Source organism: Benincasa hispida, chromosome 3, assembly GCF_009727055.1.
Source record: "Benincasa hispida cultivar B227 chromosome 3, ASM972705v1, whole genome shotgun sequence".
Taxonomy (NCBI): Eukaryota; Viridiplantae; Streptophyta; class Magnoliopsida; order Cucurbitales; family Cucurbitaceae; genus Benincasa; species Benincasa hispida.
This window is the reverse complement of record NC_052351.1, coordinates 52,478,411-52,493,316: the sequence shown is the minus strand read 5'-3', so window position 1 is coordinate 52,493,316 and position 14,906 is coordinate 52,478,411. Positions and strand designations below refer to the sequence as shown.

Below are 14,906 nucleotides of genomic sequence, written 5' to 3'. Positions count from 1 at the left end.
TATGATTTTAAATTTTAATTTACTAATCATTTCTTTATAAAAAGAAAGGAAAAAACAAAGAGGGGTTTCATACAAAAAAGTGTATAAGAGACATAATAAAGTATGAAAGGATATGAGATGATAAATTAATTAAGAATCGTTGAAATATCTAATGACAAAAAAGGAATGTAAAATTAAATAAAAATAAGAAAATAAGAAGGCATGAATTATACGTACAAAACACAAGGAAGGGATGTGACGTCGAGGACAACATAGACATTGTTTGCGAAAGAGAAGTTAAAAATTCTCCGACCACCTTACAAAAAACTAGTAAATTAATACAAACCTAAGGGGTTAATGTCGGAGAAGAGAAGGTCGTCAAACTTTTCTTTTCTTTCTTTCTTGTCATGAATGAGAAACATAAAACAACAAAGTTACCTTTTGATTTGAATATATTTGGAGATGATCAACATACCTAGGTGCGTTCTGGCTAACAGTGACGGAGTCAGAAATTTTATATAGGGGACACTATATATACACGATCGAGTAGTTCTTCTAGATTGATTTCTGTATAAAATCGATCAGAATCCAAAACGTTTTTCTTCTTTGAAGATGATGTCTATACAGTCTCTATTGTTGTTTTTCTTTTATAATATCTCTCTATATTAATTTGGAGTTAACTAATCTACAAAAATATTAATAATAATAACATTACATTCTATTATATAGATTTAAAAGTATAAAAACTTTGTTGGGAATGCGATCAAAGTCCCACATTGATTAGATAAGAGGAGGATCATGGGTATATAAGTGAGGATGATTATCTCTATTGGTATGAGGTTTTTTAGGGTGAAACAAAAAACAAAGCCATGAAGGTTTATGCCTAACAAAATTTTTGAACTTTCATTTGGAAAAGTGGCAAAAATGTTTCGAAATTATACAAATAGCTAAACGAATTTATATCATAGAAAGTACTAATTAGTAAATAAAAAAAACTATAGTAAAACAACAAAATTAAGTGCAAACGAGAATTCAAAGATACATAGTTTGCTAAATGAAGAAGATGAGATTTAGGATTTTTTGTTATCTTATTTTAATAATAATAATAATAATAATAATAATAATAATAATAATAATAATAATAATAATAATAATAATAATAATGAACTGAACAATATATATATATACATGTTTCAAATATTTAAAGTTTAATTTTCATTTATATGTTTCTCTTTAAGTACAACAAGTCATTTTTATATGTTTCTTAAGAAAAATTGAAAACCTCGAAAATATGAAAAAAAATTAGTTTGATAACAATATGTATAAAATAATGAAAAATATTTAGATACAAAAATAAATTCAAATATGGAGAGAAAAATCATAAAGTTTTTATTTATTGTGATTAATTCGATTAGTAGTTAGATAAAATCTAATTGATAATGAATAAAAGGTGGTTAAGAAAATATCACCTTGATCTCTTGAATATTCCAATGTAGGATTTACATATGTCATGTGCCATGGGCTTTTTGCCCCACCAAACAAACAACAATCTAGATCATGAACCAACACCAATTTTGTAAATTTAGTTGAATTTTCATATCATTAGAAGAAATTCGAGCTTGGCTTTAATCTTGGTTGACAATCGACATTAAAGATAGTGTTATTAAAACCCTTTAATATCAGTTTTAAACCGACATTAAAGGGCTTCAATAACACAGCCTTCAATGTTGGTTGCAACCGACATTAAAGACCTTCAAGTGAAATTTCCAACCGACATTAAAGCCTATGTTATTTTTAATTCTTAACCGACATTGAGGTCCAAATCTGTTCGTTTTTTTTTAAATTTTGTCGTCGAATCCATTTTTTTGGTCAAAAAGTATAACATGACACATCATCATCGAACGTTGTGGCTATGACATATTATTCATGTATGGATTGTAAATCTATTACATTTAATCCACAAATTCTGCTATAAAATTATAATTTAAAAGGCCGTACAATAATTCAGGCCTTGAAAACACAAATTACAAGTAATACAAACAGTATGATTTTACAAACACTATGAGTTTACTGTCCCTCTCCATTTGATAAGTATGGATCCCTTCATAATTCTTCTTGAACAGACCCTTCTAGCTTTAGCAGTATCTAGTTATAGGCATCTTTGTTTGACCACTGTTATTCAAAAGATCACAGACAAAAAAGGTTTAAGACAAATGATTGAAAGTGAAAATATGATTAGACAAGAAAAAGCTTAAAGAGGTTACAATACCAAATCTTTACTCCTTTGTTGCACCTGCAAAACAAGAAAACTCAATAGTTGAATAAATGAGAGAATCTTCTTTTTCAAAATCTTTACTCATTTTTCAAGAATCTTCTTTTTTAAAATTTTCGACAGTATAACGATGCTACCACAACAAAACCAAAACTTTACCTTGAACCTGTTCAAAAAAACACACTCCCAAAAATATTTCACAACCACTTGTTCTCAACAGAACTATCAGAATTTCCAAAAAATGAATATTCAAGAACACATACATCAATGAGCAAATTTAGCTCACAATGTACTTCAAATCTCAAATGTTGTAACAAAAACTACCATAGTGCATGAATAACCCATAAACTACCATAATGCAATCCATAAAATCAAGCACCTTGAATCAAATCTAAACTACAAATAAATAGTATCCATGAGTCATAAACAGGTGTTACATTCTAATCCAATATGGTCCAAAGAGAAATAAGCACACTATAACTTCTCAAACAGGAATTTCCATATCATTAGAGTCACTTGAAAACACTTAGAAACTGTGTTTAAAATTGTAAACATTCAAAAATGCACTTACCAGGAACAATTTTTACGTGAATTCCTTGCTGTTGCAAGAAATCCATCTCCTCCCCACCCCTTCCAAACACCTAAAAAACACACAAACAACACCATTACAAGTATATGGTAGAGGAAGAGATTTAGAGAATACAAATGTGAGGCAACTTCAATCAACATGATGGCTTGAATTGTTATTGCATGTTATCCATTAGAATCTTTTATTAAAGTTGGCCTCCCTTCCGTAAACCGAAATGTAACCATGAGAAAAAAAAACTAAAACACCAATGAAGAAAATGATATTGCTTCTTTAAATGCCACCAAAAAAGATTAAAACAGCAAACAGAACAAGCAAATGGACAGGAAGAGACATAAGATCAGAGTCTACACAACAAGACATTTGCATAAACACTTATTTCCCCTTCTGTGTTTACATATATCCAAAGAACTAACTAAGAATGGTTCTAATATAAAAACACCTATTTCCCCTTCCCATTGTTCCTCCAGAACTACTTTATGCTTATAACTAAAACTTAGCACCATTTTCCTTAGCAATTAAGATGTTTTAAGTTGTACTAAAAGAGAGTGGCAAGTTAAACTCAACCATCAACAAAAACAACAATTAATATGATATTTTCAGTATTGTATTCCAAAGAGATAAAAAATCTACGATAACATAAAATATAAAGGGGGTAATGATTCCTCCTTCTATTAGCATGCTACATATAATTTTTTAAGACATAAGAACCATAGTTAAATAAGTCATGCACCTTTGCAATTGCATTTTTTTAAGGCATAAGAACCACAGTTAGATAATTCAAGCAGCTGATAAGAGATGTAATAGAGATTTGTTCATTGAAACTTGATAAGTTAGAACATTATGGATGATCTAAAAAATTGACCTCAAGCATCATTTTCTCCAGTAGTAGCTGCATATAAAATAAGCTATCGGAATTGCCTCTCATTTCTTCCATGTCCTAAAAGCACAATACCACACTAACCAATAAGAATTTTACAACATCAACACTAAAAACGATCTTGAAGCACTCCTATAAAAAAGGAAAGGAATAGAAAGAGAAGAAAGACAAGAGAAAATGATAATCCAATCTCTTCATGTTCTCTTTCTCTGACCTCATATGAGGATTTCATTCTTTGTGAAGTAGCCGCAACTACATCTTTTGGAGTTGTTTTTGTCTGCTTGCAAAATAGGAGGGAAATAAACAAAATGTGAAGCAACAAATGAGCGAGGTGACTATGATCATAAAAAACTCACCACCATTTCCAGTAGCTGGCTCTGTTGCACCGTGCTAGGTTCAGCATCAACCTCATTGGGCCCATCAACATTATTATCACCATCTCCACCTCCATTAGTTTCTTCTTGAAATTTAGATAGATTCCACACTGCAAGACAGTTTTTTCTTAAAGGTTATAATTGTTTTTGACATAACATGGATTACAATACGAAAAACCATATGAAGTGGAGAAAAATGTTCATTGACAAGAAATCTTTGAAGTTTTTCTGGCTACTTGCCTGATTATTGACGTTTTCAGTAAAGTCACTGCTAAACGCATATGGCGCGGTTGAACCTGTAAAAGCCATTCTTAATAACAGTTCCAAAACTGTTGACTAATCTAAACAAATTTTTCGAAAAGGACTCACCAGAGTCTCCAAATAACTACGAGCAATTACTTCATCCTCAAGCTGCCTGACTGTCATGCGATAAGCAACCCTACTTCCAGGAGTTGTATCTCCTCTGCAAAGAGCAACATAAGAGTCCACCAATACCTTTCTGGCTTATAAACTTAACTGCATTATTTAAAATCCATCAAAGGAGGTCAATGGATAAAGAATAGGCACCAAGAAAACTTGAAAAAATGTGCATACAGAAGAGACCTTTGGTTTCAGTTTTTGCATATGCAATGTAACGCTTCAACTCTGCAGTAGTAAATGCAGAAGAAAGAGCATCTTCACGTTTGGAATTTCTTCGGGCCTTATATCCGTCGAAAGTGCACGAATGAGCGAGGTGCGAGAACTATTCTGCTACAATGAATAATGATGAATTATGTCCTAGAGGAACTCCAAGAAGAGAAGCTGATGCTATAGCCCCTTCTAAAGCACCCACAAGCTCACCCTAGGAGAACAATTCGAGAAGCTTAATAATTAATATTGTAATTGGCTGCTGGCAAACTCAAGTATCAAAACTAAATATTGGGTTTTTGTTTTCAGGTATCAATAAAAATTTTATAAGGTGTTTGCCAAAAAAATTGTGGACGGAAAGGAAGACTTGAAAATTATTCAACTCTGCGTCACTCAAAGCACCGTCTTTATCATGATCACAAAGAATGAATATCTGAACACACCTAGGCTTTAGAGTCTGAGTTTCTTGATCAAGAAGTGGACCTGTTGGATGAAGTACAACTTTTTGGGCATAGTAAAAGACCTCAAGGATCTGTCAATCAAATAATACGATGTTGAGAACATGTGATTCTATTACCTTAAATTGAACAATGCAAAAATGTGGGAAGTGAAAATGTACATCAGTGAGGTATAGATGGTAAGATTTTCATATAGGCACGAAAAATTGAACTTGAAAAATTGTTGTATGATCCATAAAACCCACATTTATGATATAGCCAATAGAACCGAGATGTGCCTTTCTGCTCACAGTCATTGCACAATATGTCCTGGATTCCAATTCATCATTACCCTACTTGTACCTTAACATAAATCTCAAATAATATCAAAATCATAGAAATTACTTAGCTAGAACCTTTTTCTTAACCCCCAAATTAAAATTTCTCAACTTCTCTGTCAAATATTTGTTTCCGCAGTAGAAACCCAGTAGAAAAAAAAAACCTCAAGCTTCACTCCTAAACGTCTGCACAACATACAAATAAAAACCATTAACCAGTGCCCTTCAAACTTCAAACATATAAATTTAAGCAACAAAAAAAAGATAATAATATGCATTAAACATTTGGAAAGCTACTACTCAGATTGAAATATGGAGTGGGAACAAAGAAAATTTCACCTTTGAACGGATCTAACCCAGAGATTAAAGATTGAAATAGATATGAGTTGAAAGAACAAGGATCTGAGCCACAACGACCGACTGAGCTACGACGAAAGGGATCTGAGCTACAACGATCGACTTGTACCTTTAACAACGGAACAAACGGTTGGGCTTCGACGGAATGGATGGTGGATCTCCTAGAAGTAGACAACTAGCTCTACTATGGCTATGTGTGAAGAACGCCAGATCTGCTATGGCTACGCGTGAAGTAAATCTGTAAATCTACTATGGCTACGCCAAATCCAGTGAGCTTCGACACAACCTTTTATTCTCCATGTGAGTTCCTCTGGTGAGCTTCAAGATCTGGTTCTCTATACCCAACCCGAGTTCCTCTGGTGAGCTTTGACGCTCTTTTGTTCCAGATCCGGTAAAGACCTTCACCTGCGCAGAATCACCTGCCAGTCCAGTCAAGCCTTCCAGCTTCGAAATTCCAGATCCGGTCAACGCCTGTGCAACATCTGATTAATGAAAAAAATGAAAAACATGGTGGATCCAGATCTGCTATGGATGATCGGTGAGGACAGATTGAAGGGGAAGTCGGCGAAAGGGAGGGGTTTTCAGGAGAAGAGAGGGAAATGAAAAAAATGGGGGGAAGTCGGATGTTTAATGTTTGTTTTTTTTCTTAAAAAAAAAAAGCTGATCTTTAATGTCGGTTTTAAACCGACATTAAAGGTATACCTACAATGTCGGTTTAAAACCGACATTAAAGATCAGCTTTTTAAAAAAAACAAAACTGACATTATACATCCGGTTTCACTTTTTCCAACCGACATTAAAGGCCAAAATTCTTGTAGTATATATATATTAATATTCACTTTATAATTTATATTAAAATGACAAAAGATAGATAAATTAAGAAGGGACATGTGTCCCTGACCCCTATGTAGCTTCGCCTTTGCCGGCCGACAACATCATCTTTGTGTATCTCATTAAGTTGTCTAATCATAATTTGTCATTTGACAAATTTTTCTTATTTCTTATATGAAATATTTTCATTGTTTTTTTTATGTGAGTGATGAGAGGGGTGCATAAAGATATGTAAGCATCATAGAATACACTTAAATATTACTTTCGTAGGTTGGGTGATTTGGTGATCTTCCTCTGTCTATCGTCCTAAACGAAAAGATAACTTAATAAATAAATAAATAAAAACAAACTTTCATTGTTTCGCAACCCTCGAGGAAGAAGAACACCCCCTCTTTTCTTTGCTACCCATGGTCTTTAGGGCAGACATGCTAAGGGAGAGGGAAATATATCCATTCGCTGATAGTGAATAAAATGTAGAAATAACCGGAGATAACATTGCCTATTTGATTTAGTTTATTATTTAATTAAATTAAATTATTCTTGACATTTAAAATGTGACAGGTAAATTATGAAAATTAAGTTTGAAACCTTTTAAAAATGTAGGTTTCAGTGACAGAACTTCCTGAACCTTCTACGTTTTTCTATTTTTTTTTAAACTACATTTTACTCGATCTTTTTTTTATAAAAAGGTAAAAAATTGTGAATCATATTGATCATTTTTAGTCGTATTTTTTATTAATCACAAATTTAAGTATATTGAAATAACTTACATTATTTTAAACTTAATCTAATTATAAGTTTACTTTATTTGCAAGAGATTGTGTGGATTCACCCACTTGATGTGTGCAATCACTTGCACTCAAAAGTTGTATCTCGTCGACACAAAATTTATACCTCTATTGATGTAAAAAATCCATCGTATCTCAAAAGTTCATAACCAAATATGTATGGAAATAAAGATATTCCAAAGGATAAAATAGACATTTATAGAGACAAATAAGAAAAAAAGACTCTTGTAGCCCAATTTATATATATACTAGTGTAAAATACATGCCATGCACGTAAAATATAATTTTATTAGTAGTATTTTAAAGTATGAAAATAATGCATTCTAAAAGAGTTTTATAAGTAGATTATATTTTCATCTCATCAAAATAGTACTAAGTACTAAAAAAACATTATTTGGTAATTTTTTTTTGCAATTTTTAAAATTATTTGTTCATGCAGGAAAACAAAAGAGTTTTCAATTATACACGATTAAATTGATAGTTCAATAACTGTTATTATAAATACACATTAAATTATCTTTAAAAAAGGTATATTAAATTACTTTATTGAACTCAAAATTGTTTAGTGTATTTATTTACAAATTATGTATAATATAAAAAAGTATGCATTTAAAATTAATCTTAACATGGTTTTTTATATATGTTGTGAAATCCTTATCTCAGTTTTCTTACTTAAGCAGGTAGTTAAGGGAATTAAATAGGTATAAGTTAAATCCTATGTTGAAGAGAAGGAAATTTCTAAGTGTTGAATAGATTTTCATTGAGTAGCTTTGAGTTGAGCCTTAACTAGTGAAAATTTGGCTGAGTATGAAGTCAAAAAGAAACTATGCGTTTGGTGTTAGGAAACATTAACGCATGAGATAAAACTAAGTTTGTGGATGTTAAAAGAAATTAAACCTTAAAGTCAAAGAACAACCATACGTTGAGTTTATGAAGTTTGCCCAATCGTTGGCATGACAAGGGACGCATGTTGGCCGAAGCATTGGCAAGAGGCGCTGCCCAAAGGTTGCTCATGCATTGGGATGATGAGATGATGCGTGAGCGAGAGAAAGAGGGCCAGAAAATGAGTGCAAGACACTGGGCGTTGAAATGTTGTGCACGCGGACGATCGTATAGCTACATGCGGCGCTAAATGATGCGTTAGACGATAGCACTACACAATAGACAATAGCATTACACGATCAGCATAAGCGCTAGACGATAGCACTAGACGGTATCGCTAAACGATGAGTTTGGGCGCTGGATGATAAGCATGAACGTTGGATGATAGGCAAAGCATTAGACGATGGGCGTTGCACGATAGGCGAAGCGCTAGATGATGGGCGGTGCACGATAGATGCACATGTTAGACGATGGCACTACACGATAAGTGGACTCACTAGACGATGGGCATGATGCATTAGACGATAGGCGTTAGCACTATGCGATGAGTGACAGCGAGATCGTTAATAGTGAGAGCTACGCAATGGGCGACTGCGAAAGCTACGCGACGAGCGACAGCGAGAGCTAGACGATGAGCGAGAGCGAGATCGTTAGGTGATTAGCGACAGTGAGAGATCATTAGACGATGGAGCTACGCGATGGGGCGTAAGTGATATGCGATGGGTACATGCGCTAGACGATTGGCAACAACAAAAGAGTTGGAGGATGAACAATAGCAAGAGGATGATAAGCGACAATGAGAGATTTAGCTAGATGATGGAGCTATGTGATGGGTTCAAGAGTTACACGATGAACTAAACGATGGACTAAGTGTTTATGCATTGCTGAGACTAGTGTTACACAAGGCTGATGGAGTCACCCGAACAGTTGAAGATGAGAAAGTCTAGCATTCAAGGAAGGGCTGCCGGAGAAGAAGCTCCAAGGAAACAAGCTGGAGAGTGAGGAAAAGACAGAAGGGTTGAGCTCTCAAGTAAGCTTGGGCCAGTTTTAATGAGTTTAGAATTTTGGTCAAACCACAAGGATTTCTAAGCTAAGATTTTAAGGTAAGCTTCCTGAGACATTTTGGAACATGTTTATAGAAGGAAATATCTCAAAATAAGGTCTGGAAATATGAGTTATTTGAGCTTAAATTTGAATCTGGAATTTAGGATTCAAAAGGGAGCCTAAGGAAACCAAGGAACTTCTAGAGAGAAAGGTTCATACTTTACCAAGGTGAGTGGTAATTTCCTTTAAGTCTTAAGCATATCTTATAGAGTATATGTATATGCTTATGTTATGAATGAGTAATTAGAATGAGTATGAGATTATGTGATTGGGATGGTCAGGGGATCAATAGACCTAGTTCCTGAGACCGGAGCAGACCTCACATGATCGTCAAGGGACCAAGAGGTCTAGTTCCTAAGTCTATGAGAAGAACCTCGTATGAGATGGCCAGAGGGCTAGCGGACCTAGCTTCTGAGTCTATGAGCTAGGATCTATGTGCACATAGGAAACATAGCAAACACAAGAGAGTAAGCGTTTATGACTAGCATCAGTTTAACTATCTATCGTGTGTGTAGGTAGAGTTTGAGAACAAACTCATTCTGAGTAATATCAGTTTAACCTTCTACCGTGCGTGTAGATCAAGTTGAGAACAAACTCAGTCAAGATTGAAGATTGAAGGTTAACCTCGTATTTGTGATACGCTTGTTATTTATGAGTTGAAATATACTATAGAAGTTGCTTACCACTCACTGAGCTTTGTGAAGCTCATCCTTTTCTTTCATGTTTTCTTCCCATGTAGCGAAAGGTGAGGAGTTCCAGGGTGCTGCTAAGGTCAAGGTCTACCACAACCATAGTCACACTTCCAGGGTTTTAGAGTTGTTGTTGTAAACTTTGTAGTTAAGCCTGAGAGTTATATAAACGGTGTACTGTTTGTAATAAAATGAGCTTAATCAAACAATTATTGTTTACATCTTTGCCTTAAAGTTTTATGATAGTAAAAAGGTTCAGATGGGCAGTAGGCATCATAAAAGGGTGGTATCTACGGTCTTTCACGCCTCCCTCGGGCTCAAGAGGCGGGCTCGGGGCGGAGTGTGACCTACGTAGAATTTGATCGAAAAATATATAGAGAACTATAAATATTTGATATATGTAATTGAAGTTAAAAACATATTTAATTTTAATACCATATTTGAAAATGAAACAAAACTCACAAACATAACTAATTTATTGAAATATTTACATTTTTTTTTTGTCGTTAAACCATATTTTTTTCCTTACTATTCTTTTGTTATATATATTAAACTCCTTCGAAATAAAAAATGATAATAACAATTATAGATAACAGCAATAATAATAATCTATCACCACTCAAATTTTTATTATTTAAATAGTTATCTTTTGTTTGAACATACACCAACATTGTTACATCATATACTAATTTTCCCAATCTCTTTCTTTTTCTTCCTTCTCTGTATTATTTTCTACTATCTTCAAACTTCAAACCCTAAATTCGAATGCACAAAGAACACTAAATCAATCGTTTCATTTTAGAGAAACAATTCAAGGATCACTACCTTTCGAGTTGATGACAGGGGCAGAAGGTGTTGTATCTTGGTCCTTAAAGGTGTTGACGAAAATGGCTGGACCTCTTTTTTCACCATGCTCAACTTCCATGAAGAAAAAGAAGGAAAGAAAACCTACTATCAAGGCCAAACAAGCAAATCTACTAACTACTCATTCTTGGAGGATGATAGTCCAAGGAAGTAGCTAAGTTGGCCGATATCCTTTAGAGAAAACTTGGAGTTCAAGGCTGTTACAATCTTGTTGATTACCTGCTGATCGGTGCCTGTAATAATAACATCGTCAACATATACCAGTAATAGTATCAAGGTAGAAGTGTTTCGATATATGAAGAGGGATGTATCAAACTTAGCATTTTGAAATCCCTAGCTGCATAGTGCTTTCTTCAGTATATTGTTCCAGGCCCTTGGTGCTTATTTTAGGCCATATATAGCCTTGTGTAAGCGGCAGACATGATTTGGTAGTTGGGGATGAACAAATCCTTGCGGTTGGCACATGTAAACTTCTTCATCGAGGACCCCATTGAGGAAAGCATTATTGAAATCTAACTGTCTCAGTTGCCACCATTTGGATACAGCAAGGCTAATGATGATCCGGATGGTTGACACCTTTACCATTGGACTAAATGTCTTGAAGAAGTCAATGCCCGGATTTTGATGGAAGCCTTTTGCTACGAGTCGTGCCTTGTAGCGTAGAATGTTTGGACTCCTTTTGATTATGAATATCCATTTATTCCCTACAATGTTCATCAATGGTGACAGAGGAACTAAAGTCCAGGTCTGGTTTTTCATCAGTACTGTAAATTCTTCACTCATTTCTTTGTTCCATTGAGTGGTTTTTAGCTCATCAGTGACTCTTGTAGGTTTGGTTAAGGACCAGTCTTTTTGGGTGTGAGAGGACAAGATTTTAAGTATTAATATTCTTGCTTTTCCTCAGGTAATCATGGGAGGAGTAGGTAATGGTAAAGGTTTTGGGACATTATAGGGTGTAGATTGGGCAATAGACAATGAAGGTAAACGATCGGTGGGTTGGGCAGTAGACGATGGTGAGTAAGAAGGTAAACGATCAAAGAATTGGGCAGTAGACGATGAAGGTAAACGATCAGTGGGTTGGACATTAGATGATGAAAGTAAACGATCGGTGGGTTGGGCAGTAGACGATGGTGAGTGTGAAGGTAAACGATCAGAGGATTGGGCAGTAGACGATGAAGGTAAACGATTGGTGGGTTGGGTAGTAAACGATTGAGGTAAACGATTGGGCAGTAGACGATGAAGGTAAACGATTGAGGTAAACGATTGGTGGGTAAACGATTGGTGAGTTGGGCAGTAAACGATGAAGGTAAACGATCGGTGGGTTGGGTAGTAAACGATGAAGGTAAACAATCGGTGGGTTGGGCAGTAAACGATGAAGGTAAACGATCGGAAGAGCGAGATGATAAGGTTGGGTTGTCTGTAGTATTATCAGTTGTTGTTTGGGTTTTGGTTGGTTTGATTATTGGTGAGGGTGAGGTTGTGGATGTGGAAGGCATAGAGTCACTGTGCGGTGTGTCGTGATTGAGAGGCAGCCAGTGAAACGGATGGACTGCAACTTCTTGCTTGTCTGTCCTGCAAGTTAAAGGAGACACTTGACAAGGAAAGTCAGTTTCATAAAAAACAACATGTCAAGAAATGAATAGCCTACCATTGGAGCTGAGACATTTATATCCTTTGTAATTCACAATAGGGCCTAGGTAGATGCACTTTTCTGTGCGATAATTCAACTCATGTGAATTGTATGGTCTTAAGCAGGGGAAGCATGCACACCTAAATATTCGAAGGTCCTCAAATTTGAGCTTCTTTTTAAACATTACTTCCATTGGGGGATTGTCCTTTTAGGACAGGGGTAGGAAGACCATTAATCAGCAGTGTTGAGTATAGGAAAGCATCCCACCAGTGATGTAAGGGAAGATGTGCTTGGGAGAGTAGGGTTAGCCCTATCTCCACTATGTGTCTATGCTTTCGCTCAGCCCTTCCATTTTGTGCTGATGTATATGGACAGGTATACCTAGAGGCAATGCCAAGTTGATGACAGACTTTGTATATTTTGAAAAATTCTTCACCATTATCCGACTATAGGGACTTGATTAGGGTATTAAACTGAGTTTGTATCATGGTGAGAAAATGTTGAAAAACTGCTAGTGTGTCACCTTTTAATCTTAGAGAGTAGATCCATGTGTACCTACTGTGATCATCAACAAAGATAGCATAGTATTTGTAACCATCTGTAGACAAGAGAGGGGCTAGACCCCACAAATCAATATGTATAAGTTTAAAAGTTGCAGATGCTCTCGAGTTAGAGTTAGGGAATGGTAAAGAGTGTGATTTGCCATAGCTACAAGAATCACAAAATTTGAGCTCTTCATTAGATGATATAGGAAGATTAAAGTCTTTAATAATAAACTCTAGTGTTTTTGATGATGGATGGCTAAGTCTTCTATGCCATGTAATCTTAGACATCCTATGCTTAGAAGATACGCTAAGAGCAGACAGATTTTTATTTTTGTGCACTGGCTGTGATGGTACTTTGTTTTCTACTGACTTCGAGCTAACTTCGGCATCTTCTAATTGGTATAGTTCATCTTTAAGCACTCCCTTCATTATTGTTTGTCCTGTACCCTTGTCCTTAACAAGATAGTAATTCATGTGAAATTCAATAAACACGTTATTGTCTTTTGTTAACTTAAATATATTGACCAGGTTTTTTGCTATGGCAGACACACACATAACATATCATTTAGTTTCAAATTGCAGACATCACTAGATAGACAAGCAGTTCCAACATAAGAAATTTCTAGAGTACTACCATTAGCCACAGTGACTGCTTCAGTACCTGAGTATTTAGTCGAATTGCCAAGATTGTTGAAGTCTGAGGTGACATGATTTGAGACACCACTGTCAGCATACCAATTCGTATCAGTCATATTTTATTGTCTTGCTAGAAAGGGGTTACTTCTATAGGTAGTGGTTAGGGCTGTTGGATGAGGTTGTGTGTTCTTGATCTGGTTGTTGGGGAAGGTTTGTCCCTTGTTTTGAGGAGAATTGAGAATAAATTCTCTATTATACCTGTTGAAGCAGTAAAATACTATGTGCCCAATCTTCCCACAGATCTGACATATAGGTTTGTTGTTGTTTCTTCCCCTACCTTGACCTCTACCATGGCCACCACCACCTCGTTGTCCTCCTTCAGTAGACTGGTTGTTGTTGTTGGGCTTGTTATTTTGGTTGACATGTCTTGTATTTGTCATATTCACTGAAGCATTATTGACTTGATTCAAGCCTACTGTTGTCTTCTGGTTTGACTGATGTTCTAGCTTTTTTTCATACAGGATAAGCTCCGATAGCATATCAAGCCACAATATGTCTGCTCTCCCTTGGATTGTGGCCACGATGGCATTGTACTCTTCATCAAGTCCCAGTAGTACTTGCGAAACAAGAGCTCTTGGTGGCATTGGACTACTAGCCTGCTCAAGATTATCAGCATTCATTTTCATAGTTTGAAGGTAATCTTCCATTTTCAAATTACCTTTTCTGGTTGTTTGAAATACATGTCTTAGATAGTCTTCTTCAGCCCTAGAATGAACACCAAACAGTTGTTGGATGCTGGTCCACAGATCCCTTGTACATTCACACCCCATCACTTGAACGGCGACCTCTGGTGTCATGGAGTTATACAGCCAGACGAGGAGAACTTGATCTACAGCCATCCACGCTTCGTATTGAGGATTTACCTCATGTGTGTCGACGAGCTGGAAGCTCCACTGTCGGATCTTCCTTCTGCGCTGAACGGAACAACTCTTGCTCTAGTCAATCCAGTCAGCATACTCTCACCAACTGCAGATTGCAAAAACATTAGGGGACATACCTTTTGTCCGGTCAGGTGCCCTTTGAGTCA

General features: G+C 35.5%; 2 long non-coding RNA genes across 5 annotated transcripts; both read right to left on the bottom strand.

Annotated features, from left to right (window-relative positions):
• Positions 1-1,979: 1,979 nt before the first annotated feature.
• On the bottom strand, positions 1,980-4,206 carry LOC120073291. Of its 2 annotated transcripts, XR_005480721.1 has the most exons (6): positions 4,074-4,206; positions 3,932-3,994; positions 3,703-3,777; positions 2,823-2,892; positions 2,249-2,272; positions 1,980-2,151 (listed from the first exon to the last, which is right to left on the bottom strand). It is a non-coding gene; the product is annotated as an uncharacterized LOC120073291 (long non-coding RNA). The 2 variants fall into 2 exon arrangements; XR_005480720.1 differs by having other exon boundaries at positions 2,823-3,777.
• Positions 4,207-4,330: 124 nt separating this feature from the next.
• Positions 4,331-6,469, bottom strand: LOC120073290. 3 transcript variants are annotated; one of them, XR_005480718.1, is made up of 7 exons: positions 5,833-6,468; positions 5,572-5,679; positions 5,422-5,485; positions 5,162-5,250; positions 4,695-4,932; positions 4,461-4,607; positions 4,331-4,387 (listed from the first exon to the last, which is right to left on the bottom strand). It is a non-coding gene; the product is annotated as an uncharacterized LOC120073290 (long non-coding RNA). The 3 variants fall into 3 exon arrangements; XR_005480719.1 differs by having other exon boundaries at positions 5,338-5,679; positions 5,833-6,469; XR_005480717.1 differs by having other exon boundaries at positions 5,422-5,679.
• Positions 6,470-14,906: the final 8,437 nt, after the last annotated feature.